Genomic DNA, 10,180 nt, shown 5'->3' with positions numbered 1-10,180 from the left:
AGCTCTAACTACATCCAAAGAATGCAATGATTTCTCCTTAGAATTCTTAGGATTAGGACATAATGAAGGAACCACAATTTCTCTACTAATGTTGTTAGAATTCACAACCTTAGGTAAATATTTAAAAGAAGTTCGCAACACCGCCTTATCCTGGTGAAAAATCAGAAAAGGAGACTCACAAGAAAGAGCAGATAATTCAGAAACTCTTCTGGCAGAAGAGATGGCCAAAAGGAACAAAACTTTCCAAGAAAGTAATTTAATGTCCAATGAATGCATAGGTTCAAACGGAGGAGCTTGAAGAGCCCCCAGAACCAAATTCAAACTCCAAGGAGGAGAAATTGACTTTATGACAGGTTTTATACGAACCAAAGCTTGTACAAAACAATGAATATCAGGAAGATTAGAAATCTTTCTGTGAAAAAGAACAGAAAGAGCAGAGATTTGTCCTTTCAAGGAACTTGCAGACAAACCTTTATCCAAACCATCCTGAAGAAACTGTAAAATTCTCGGAATTCTAAAAGAATGCCAGGAAAAATGATGAGAAAGACACCAAGAAATATAAAAGTCTTCCAGACTCTATAATATATCTCCCTAGATACGGATTTACGAGCCTGTAACATAGTATTAATCACAGAGTCAGAGAAACCTCTTTGACTAAGAATCAAGTGTTCAATCTCCACACCTTTAAATTTAAGGATTTGAGATCCTGATGGAAAAAAGGACCTTGCGACAGAAGGTCTGGTCTTAACGGAAGAGTCCACGGTTGGCAAGAGGCCATCCGGACAAGATCCGCATACCAAAACCTGTGAGGCCATGCTGGAGCTACCAGCAGAACAAACGAGCATTCCTTCAGAATCTTGGAGATTACTCTTGGAAGAAGAACTAGAGGCGGAAAGATATAGGCAGGATGATACTTCCAAGGAAGTGACAATGCATCCACTGCTTCCGCTTGAGGATCCCTGGATCTGGACAGATACCTGGGAAGTTTCTTGTTTAGATGAGAGGCCATCAGATCTATTTCTGGAAGTCTCCACATTTGAACAATCTGAAGAAATACCTCTGGGTGAAGAGACCATTCGCACGGATGTAACGTTTGGCGACTGAGATAATCCGCTTCCCAATTGTCTATACCTGGGATATGAACCGCAGAAACTAGACAGGAGCTGGATTCCGCCCATACCAGAATTCGAGATACTTCTTTCATAGCCAGAGGACTGTGAGTCCCTCCTTGATGATTGATGTATGCCACAGTTGTGACATTGTCTGTCTGAAAACAAATGAACGATTCTCTCTTTAGAAGAGGCCATGACTGAAGAGCTCTGAAAATTGCATGGAGTTCCAAAATATTGATCGGTAATCTCACCTCCTGAGATTCCCAAACCCCTTGTGCTGTCAGAGACAGCTCCCCAACCTGTAAGACTTGCATCTGTTGAAATTACAGTCCAGGTCGGAAGAACAAAAGAAGCCCCCTGAACTAAACGATGGTGATCTGTCCACCACGTCAGAGAGTGTCGTACAATCGGTTTTAAAGATATTAATTGAGATATCTTTGTGTAATCCCTGCACCACTGGTTCAGCATACAGAGCTGAAGAGGTCGCATGTGAAAACGAGCAAAGGGGATCGCGTCCGATGCAGCAGTCATAAGACCTAGAATTTCCATGCATAAGGCTACCGAAGGGAATGATTGTGACTGAAGGTTTCGACAAGCTGATATCAATTTTAGACGTCTCTTGTCTGTCAAAGACAGAGTCATGGACACTGAATCTATCTGGAAACCTATAAAGGTTACCCTTGTCTGAGGAATCAATGAACTTTTTAGTAAATTGATCCTCCAACCATGATCTTGAAGAAACAACACAAGTCGATTCGTATGAGATTCTGCTAAATGTGAAGACTGAGCAAGTACCAAGATATCGTCCAAATAAGGAAATACCACAATACCCTGTTCTCTGATTACAGACAGAAGGGCACCGAGAACCTTTGTAAAAATTCTTGGAGCTGTTGCGAGGCCAAACGGTAGAGCCACAAACTGATAATGCTTGTCTAGGAAAGAGAATCTCAGAAACTGATAGTGATCTGGATGAATCGGAATATGCAGATATGCATCCTGTAAATCTATTGTAGACATATAATGCCCTTGCTGAACAAAAGGCAGTATAGTCCTTACAGTTACCATTTTGAATGTTGGTATCCTTACATAACGATTCAATATTTTTAGATCCAGAACTGGTCTGAAGGAATTCTCCTTCTTTGGTACAATGAAGAGATTTGAATAAAACCCCAGCCCCTGTTCCAGAACTGGAACTGGCATAATTACTCCAGCCAACTCTAGATCTGAAACACAATTCAGAAATGCTTGAGCCTTCGCTGGGTTTACTGGGACACGGGAAAGAAAAAATCTCTTTGCAGGAGGCCTTATCTTGAAGCCAATTCTGTACCCTTCTGAAACAATGTTCTGAATCCAAAGATTGTGAACGGAATTGATCCAAATTTCTTTGAAAAAACGTAATCTGCCCCCTACCAGCTGAGCTGGAATGAGGGCCGCACCTTCATGTGGACTTAGGAGCTGGCTTTAGTTTTCTAAAAGGCTTGGATTTATTCCAGACTGGAGATGGTTTCCAAACTTATACCGCTCCTGAGGATGAAGGATCAGGCTTTTGTTCCTTGTTGTGACGAAAGGAACGAAAACTATTATTAGACCTAAATTTACCTTTAGATTTTTTATCCTGTGGTAAAAAAGTTCCTTTCCCTCCAGTAACAGTTGAGATAATAGAATCCAACTGAGAACCAAATAATTTATTACCCTGGAAAGAAAGGGAAAGCAGAGTAGACTTAGAAGACATATCAGCATTCCAAGTTTTAAGCCATAAAGCTCTTCTAGCTAAAATAGCTAGAGACATATACCTGACATCAACTCTAATGATATCAAAGATAGCATCACAAATAAAATTATTAGCATGTTGAAGAAGATTAATAATGCTATGAGAATTATGATCTGTTACTTGTTGCGCTAAAGCTTCTAACCAAAAAGTTGAAGCTGCAGCAACATCCGCTAAAGATATAGCAGGTCTAAGAAGATTACCTGAACACAAGTAAGCTTTTCTTAGAAAGGATTCAATTTTCCTATCTAAAGGATCCTTAAAGGAAGTACCATCTGCCGTAGGAATAGTAGTACGCTTAGCAAGAGTAGAGACAGCTCCATCAACCTTAGGGATTTTGTCCCAAAACTCTAATCTGTCAGATGGCACAGGATATAATTGCTTAAAATGTTTAGAAGGAGTAAATGAATTACCCAAATTATTCCATTCCCTGGAAATTACTTCAGAAATAGCATCAGGGACAGGAAAAACTTCTGGAATAACTACAGGAGATTTAAAAACCTTATCTAAACGTTTAGATTTAGTATCAAGAGGACTAGAAATCCTCTATTTCTAATGCAATTAGGACTTCTTTAAGTAAAGAACGAATAAATTCCATTTTAAATAAATATGAAGATTTATCAGCATCAACCTCTGAGACAGAATCCTCTGAACCAGAAGAACCATTATCAGAATCAGAATGATGATGTTCATTTAAAAATTCATCTGAAAAATGAGAAGTTTTAAAAGACTTTTTACGTTTACTAGAAGGAGGAATAACAGACATAGCCTTCTTAATGGATTTAGAAACAAAATCTCTTATGTTATCAGGAACACTCTGAGCATTAGATGTTGACGGAACAGCAACAGGTAATGTAACAGTACTAAAGGAAATATTATCTGCATTAACAAGTTTGTCATGACAATCAGTACAAACAACAGCTGGAGGAACAGATAACATAAGTTTACAGCAGATACACTTAGCTTTGGTAGATCCAGCACCAGGCAGCGATTTTCCAGAAGTATCTTCTGACTCAGTGTTAACATGGGACATCTTGCAATATGTAATAGAAAAAACATATAAAGCAAAATTGATTAAATTCCTTAAATGACAGTTTCAGGAATGGGAAAAAAATGCCAGTGAACAAGCTTCTAGCAACCAGAACCAATAAATAATGAGACTTAAATAATGTGGAGACAATAGTGACGCCCATATTTTTTTAGCGCCAAAAAAAGACGCCCACATTATTTGGCGCCTAAATGCTTTTGGCGCCAAAAATGACGCCACATCCGGAACGCCGACACTTTTGGCACAAAAAAACGTAAAAAATGACGCAACTTCCGGCAACACGTATGACGCCGGAAACAGAAAAATTTTTTTTTGCCCAAAATAGTCCGCGCCAAGAATGACGCAATAAAATGAAGCATTTTCAGCCCCCGCGAGCCTAACAGCCCACAGGGAAAAAAGTCAAATTTTAAGGTAAAAAAATTGATTTATTCATATGCATTATCCCAAATATGAAACTGACTGTCTGAAATAAGGAACGTTAAACATCCTGAGTCAAGGCAAATAAATGTTTGAATACATATATTTAGAACTTTATAAAAAAGTGCCCAACCATAGCTTGAGTGTCACAGAAAATAAGACTTACTTACCCCCCAGGACAATCATCTACAAGTTGTAGAAAGCCAAACCAGTACTGAAACGAAAATCAGTAGAGGTAATGGTATATATAAGAGTATATCGTCGATCTGAAAAGGGAGGTAAGAGATGAATCTCTACGACCGATAACAGAGAACCTATGAAATAGACCCCGTAGAAGGAGATCATTGAATTCAAATAGGCAATACTCTCCTCACATCCCTCTGACATTCACTGCACGCTGAGAGGAAAACAGGGCTCCAACCTGCTGTGGAGCGCATATCAACGTAGAATCTAGCACAAACTTACTTCACCACCTCCATAGGAGGCAAAGTTTGTAAAACTGATTTGTGGGTGTGGTGAGGGGTGTATTTATAGGCATTTTGAGGTTTGGGAAACTTTGCCCCTCCTGGTAGGAATGTATATCCCATACGTCACTAGCTCATGGACTCTTGCTAATTACATGAAAGAAATTATGTTTCCTAACTTCTTAATTGAAAGCCAGATTTAGCACCAATAAGTGTCATAAAATATGTGAGTTGTTTTAAAGTCAAAGATAAACATTATTGTTTTGCCATTTTTTTGTTCACAATATTAAATGGACAACAATTTTTCTACATATAAATCAGAAATTATGAATCTCTGGGTCTGCTTACAAAATAAAATTTTACAAAATCTAAATTGGTAATTTTGTTAGCACAATTTTGCACTGTTTTGCAGTCCTGGGGACACACTCCTTAAAAACCCTCTAGTGTTATATTTTCTTTTTTTTTTGCTGTGGCCAATTGGGAAAAGATATACATCACATATTAAGAAATCAGTAGGAAGGTCAAAATTCTGAATTTCACAAAATGCATTCCAGCCTGTCCCAAGGCAGTGGAAAAACTAACAAAGGGATAGTAAACCCATATATTTTCTCTTTCATGATTCAGATAGATTGTGCAATTTTAAGCAACTTTCTAATTTACTCCTATTATCAATTTTGTCTTCGTTCGCTTGGTATCTTTATGTGAAAAAGCAGGAATGAAAGCTTTTGGAGTCGGACTATTTTTAGTTCAGTACCCTGGATCGGGCTTACCGATTGTTGGCTACATTTAGCCATACAATCAGCAAGGTCAACCCAGTTCTGAACCTAAAATGGGCCGACTCCAAAGCTTTTATTCCTGCTTTTTCAAATAAAGATACCAAGAGAACAAAGAAAATTTGATAATAGGAGTAAAATTAAAAAGTTGCTTAAAATTGCATGCTCTATCCAAATCATGAAAGAAAAAAATGTTGTTTTATTGTCCCTTTAACCCCCCTTAGTGACCACAGCACTTTTCAATTTTCTTACCGTTTGGGACCAGGGCTATTTTTACATTTCTGCTGTGTTTGTGTTTAGCTGTAATTTTCCTCATACTAATTTACTGTACCCACAAATTATTTACCATTTTTCTCGCCATTAAATGGACTTCTAAAAGATACCATTAGTTTCATCATATCTTATAATTTACTATACAAAAAATTATAAAATGATTACAAAATTGACAAAAAAGCACACTTTTTCTAACTTTGATCCCAAAAATCTGTTACACATCTACAACCACCAAAAGACACCCATGTTAAAGTGATGGTAAACTCTCCCCTTTATAAAATCAGATCTGGAATGTAAGCGCTATTTTAGATGAAGTTTAATTCATTAGCTGTAATGAAGATGCAGTATAACTTAGTTATTAATATAGATATGAAATTCAAATACTGCATGCTCCTCCGCCCACTTTAAAAGTAAACTTTTCTGTGAGCTAACAGATTGAATTATTGTCCAATCAGCGCTCTCCCCATATGGCACTTTTGTTGTAGCCAGAGCATTGATTGGAGAGTAATTCAATCATTTAGCTGACAGGAAAATTGACTTTTGAAGTGGGTGGTGTAACGTGGGGTATTTGAATTTCATATCTATATTAATAACTAAGTTATAGCGCATCTTCATTGCACATGATGAATAAAACCCCATCTAAAATAGCGCTTACATTCCAGATCTGATTTTAAAAAGGGGAGAGTTTACCATCACTTTAAATAATTTCTACATTTTGTCCCGAGTTTAGAAATACCCAATGTTTACATGTTCTTTGCAAGTTATAGGGCAACAAAACTTTAGGTTTCTCACTGAAATTATTTACAAACAGCTTGTGCAATTATGGCACAAATGGTTGTAAATGCTTCTCTGTGATCCCCTTTGTTCAGAAATAGCAGACATATATTTGGCATAGCTTTTTGGTAATTAGAAGGCCGCTAAATGCCGCTGCGCACCACACCTGTATTATGTCCAGCAGTGAAGTGGTTAATTATGTAGCTTGTAGGGTTAATTTTAGCTTTAGTATAGAGATCAGCCTCACACCTGACAACCCACCCCCTGATCTCTCCCTGACTCCTCTCAAACAGCTCTCTTCCCTCCCCCCCACAATTGGTCCCGTCATCTTAAAGGGACACTGAACCCAAATTTTATCTTTCGTGATTCAGATCATGCAATTTTAAGCAACTTGCTAATTTACTCCTATTATAATTATTTCTTTGTTCTCTTGCTATCTTTATTTGAAAAAGAAGGCATCTAAGCTAAGGAGCCAGACAATTTTTGGTTCAGAATACTGGAGAGCACTTGTTTATTGGTGGGTGAATTTATCCACCAATCAGCAAGAACAACCCTGGTTGTTCACCAAAAATGGACCGGCATCTAAACTTGCATTCTTGCTTTTCAAATAAAGATACCAAAAGAATGAAGAAAATTTGATAATAGAAGTAAATTATAAAGTTGCTTAAAATTGCATGCTGTATCTGAATCACGAAAGAAATTTGGTTTCAGTGTCCCTTTAAGTACTGGCAGAAAGTCTGCCAGTACTAAAAGGCTTTTTTAAAAAAAAAATAAAAAAAAAAATATTGTGCAGTGTAGGATCCCCCCTTAGACCCAAACATCCCATATCCCCTCAAATAGCTCTCTAACCCTCCCCCCTCTACCTATTTGCCGCCATCTTGGGTACTAGTACCCAGTTTGCCAAACAATTAGCTTTTTTTTTCTTTCTAAATATAAAATAAAAAAATAAAATTCTGTATTGTAGCTGCCCCACCCAATAACCTACCACCCACCCCCTCCAAGATCCCTTGGATAACATTTATTCCCCCCCCTCTCACTCCTTCCCTTTACAAGTTCCATAGTGTAGCGGTCCCACCCACTCCCGTGCGCGCTCCTGGCGCCCCAGCTTGCAATCCCGCCCCCTCTACCAGATATCCTCCAGCGATGGGCTGACCACCCGCTTCCCTGCAATGGCTCCCACCCACCAACGATCGGCACCATCGCTGGCCGATGCAGAGAGGGCCACAGAGTGGCTCTCTCTGCATCAGTTGTTAAAAAAAAAAAAAAAGGTATTGCACAATGCCTCATTACCCTGAAAGCGTCTGGAAGCGATCAAGATCGCTTCCACCACTTGAAACCCCTGAGGTACATCCTTGGTCATTAAGTGACAGTTTTTGTAGGATGTACCCTGTATGTCCTTGGTCTTTAAGGGGTTAAAGAGACATAAAACAAGTTGGGATAGAGACAAAATAATATTATATGTACTTTAATTACTTTACCTGCAAATTTATACTGCAGTGCCTCACAACCCTTTCTTTTTAGTTTCTGAATTGTAAAGCTCTAACTCCCCCCCAAACATTTCCTTCTATGGCTGTATTAACAGTAGAAGGCAAAAGTGCATAGGGATTATCTGCTGGAGCATGCCTAGAAGCTGTAAACTCAGTTGAAATACAATGCCTGTGTCTAAACACTGATAAGGGGGGTGGAGTTGGCTGCTCCAGGCATCTTAGCTATGTAATTCATTAAGCTTATTTTTTGAAATTTTAAAATACTTGCCAGCAATTTATTTAAAAAAAAAAATATGCAAACTATTTGTAATTAATTAGCCCTTTTAGGATATGCACATATCTCAACCTGTTTTATGTCCCTTTAAATTACAGAAAAGAGACAAAATAATGAAAAAGCACAGCAAAGCTTTTCACTATGCACAATTTAGCCTTTTAGGAGGAATACAATTTTAAATGCTTACGTAGGTAATTAAAGAGCACATGGTGCATTATTGAAAAGGTGTGGTACATGATTTGTGTTACTTCTATTTGCTGTGGATAAGAGGAGATGTTTGGTACTGTATATTCATCATTCTGGATATGCATGTAGCACACACCTCACTTCAGTGCTCGTTACCTTCAGTATCCATGCTCTTATATTTTTTTTAGCTAGATGATTAAATCAATTTTAAGCCCAGTTACAGAGTTTAAGGCAGTGCTCTTGACTGACACAAATTAAGCTCTGGAACACTGTTTAGATTTCTTAAAGGGACAGTTTACCCTAAATTTTTCACATCCATTTTTCCCAGTGATCCATTTTACCTGTTGTAGTGTATTAAATTGTTTACAAATCGCTACTTTAACTTTATATCACCATATGAAATAGCTAACTTTGCCTGTGGTATGCCTACCTATACTGAAATTTTCTTTAAAAGTATGAGTTATTGACAAGCTGTGTAAACACAGCCAGCAAAAGAAATTACACTCCCTGTGGGGAGTGAGAGAGATCAGGTTCTAAAATTTTATTTTCAATTGTTCTTTCTAGGTATTGAATAGAGACAGGGATAAGAAATGGAAACATTTGAGTGATAAGATAAGGATGTCTGATTTCTCTGCAAGTCTAGCCTATTTTGATGGTTTGGGGCTATTTAATTTACAAAAACATCTATCAAGGGGCAATTTCTCATACATTTTTTAATACTCTGCAGCCAGTATAAAGTCATTGGGAACACAGTAAGGGGATACAATTTTACAGTACTGTCCCTTTAAGGCACCCATAGGTGCCCTCTCTTTCCCTACATGAAATAGCTTAGTGCAGCTTTTTGAGTCCTAGTTTAAGGTATAGTAGCAGTTGTTGCACTCTCCTTATAATTCTTAGTAATACATTGCAAGGAGAAACGCCATACAGCAACTGGTCAGTGGTATGCTTATTTATGGAGTATAGCTATATTAACGGCCTGGAATTCACAATAGTTTTGTATCTGAAACTTACTCCAAATAAGCATATTCTGTAAATAAATAACTAGACATGCTATTTTAAAGATTAGTTTATTTGAGAGGATGTTGAGCTGATAAACAGAAAAAAAAAGAAAAAGGGAATTTACATGATAATAAAATATCTTGCAGAAAGCAGATTACAAATCATTACAAGTTTAGTTTTTTATTTTTAATATATTTTTCCTTCAGTTACACTTTTTTAAGTGTAAAATGGCAAAACATATCAGAAGCTGGCCAAAGTAAGACCACTTCTGAGCGCACATTAGTTATAAATTAGGGGAGGCCACGTGAAGTGATGAACTAGGAATTCCCAAATGTGTAATAGCAGTGTCTGGAAGCAACAAGACATGCAAACACTGCCTGATCTGGTTGCCTTATATACTATTAATATACTCTGCATAAGATATCTCTTTCTACCGATGAAAAGATCACTGCTACAGCAGCCGTCTTCAAACCCACAGCAAAACACACAGTCTTAGGGGGAGATCTCTTAGCTGGGTAGATAATGTTCATAGTCCATTCTAGGCACACTGAATTGGAGGATTCTGGCAACGGTTCTAACCCTGCAGTTGACTACACCCTCATCAC

The 10,180-nt window shown here is 37.8% G+C and overlaps 1 protein-coding gene across 1 annotated transcript in view; it reads right to left on the bottom strand.

Moving 5' to 3' along the window:
• Positions 1-9,627: 9,627 nt before the first annotated feature.
• LOC128644143 (eukaryotic translation initiation factor 4B) overlaps positions 9,628-10,180 on the bottom strand; it is a gene marked incomplete at its 5' end in the record, with an annotated part of 1,218 nt that continues 665 nt past the window's right edge. The window contains 1 exon segment of the mRNA XM_053696853.1: positions 9,628-10,180. This exon segment is cut by the window's right edge and continues 665 nt beyond it.

This window comes from Bombina bombina, unplaced genomic scaffold (assembly GCF_027579735.1).
Source record: "Bombina bombina isolate aBomBom1 unplaced genomic scaffold, aBomBom1.pri scaffold_2638, whole genome shotgun sequence".
Taxonomy (NCBI): domain Eukaryota; kingdom Metazoa; phylum Chordata; class Amphibia; order Anura; family Bombinatoridae; genus Bombina; species Bombina bombina.
The sequence above is the reverse complement of the archived record's forward strand: the minus strand, read 5'-3'. Positions and strand labels throughout refer to the sequence as shown.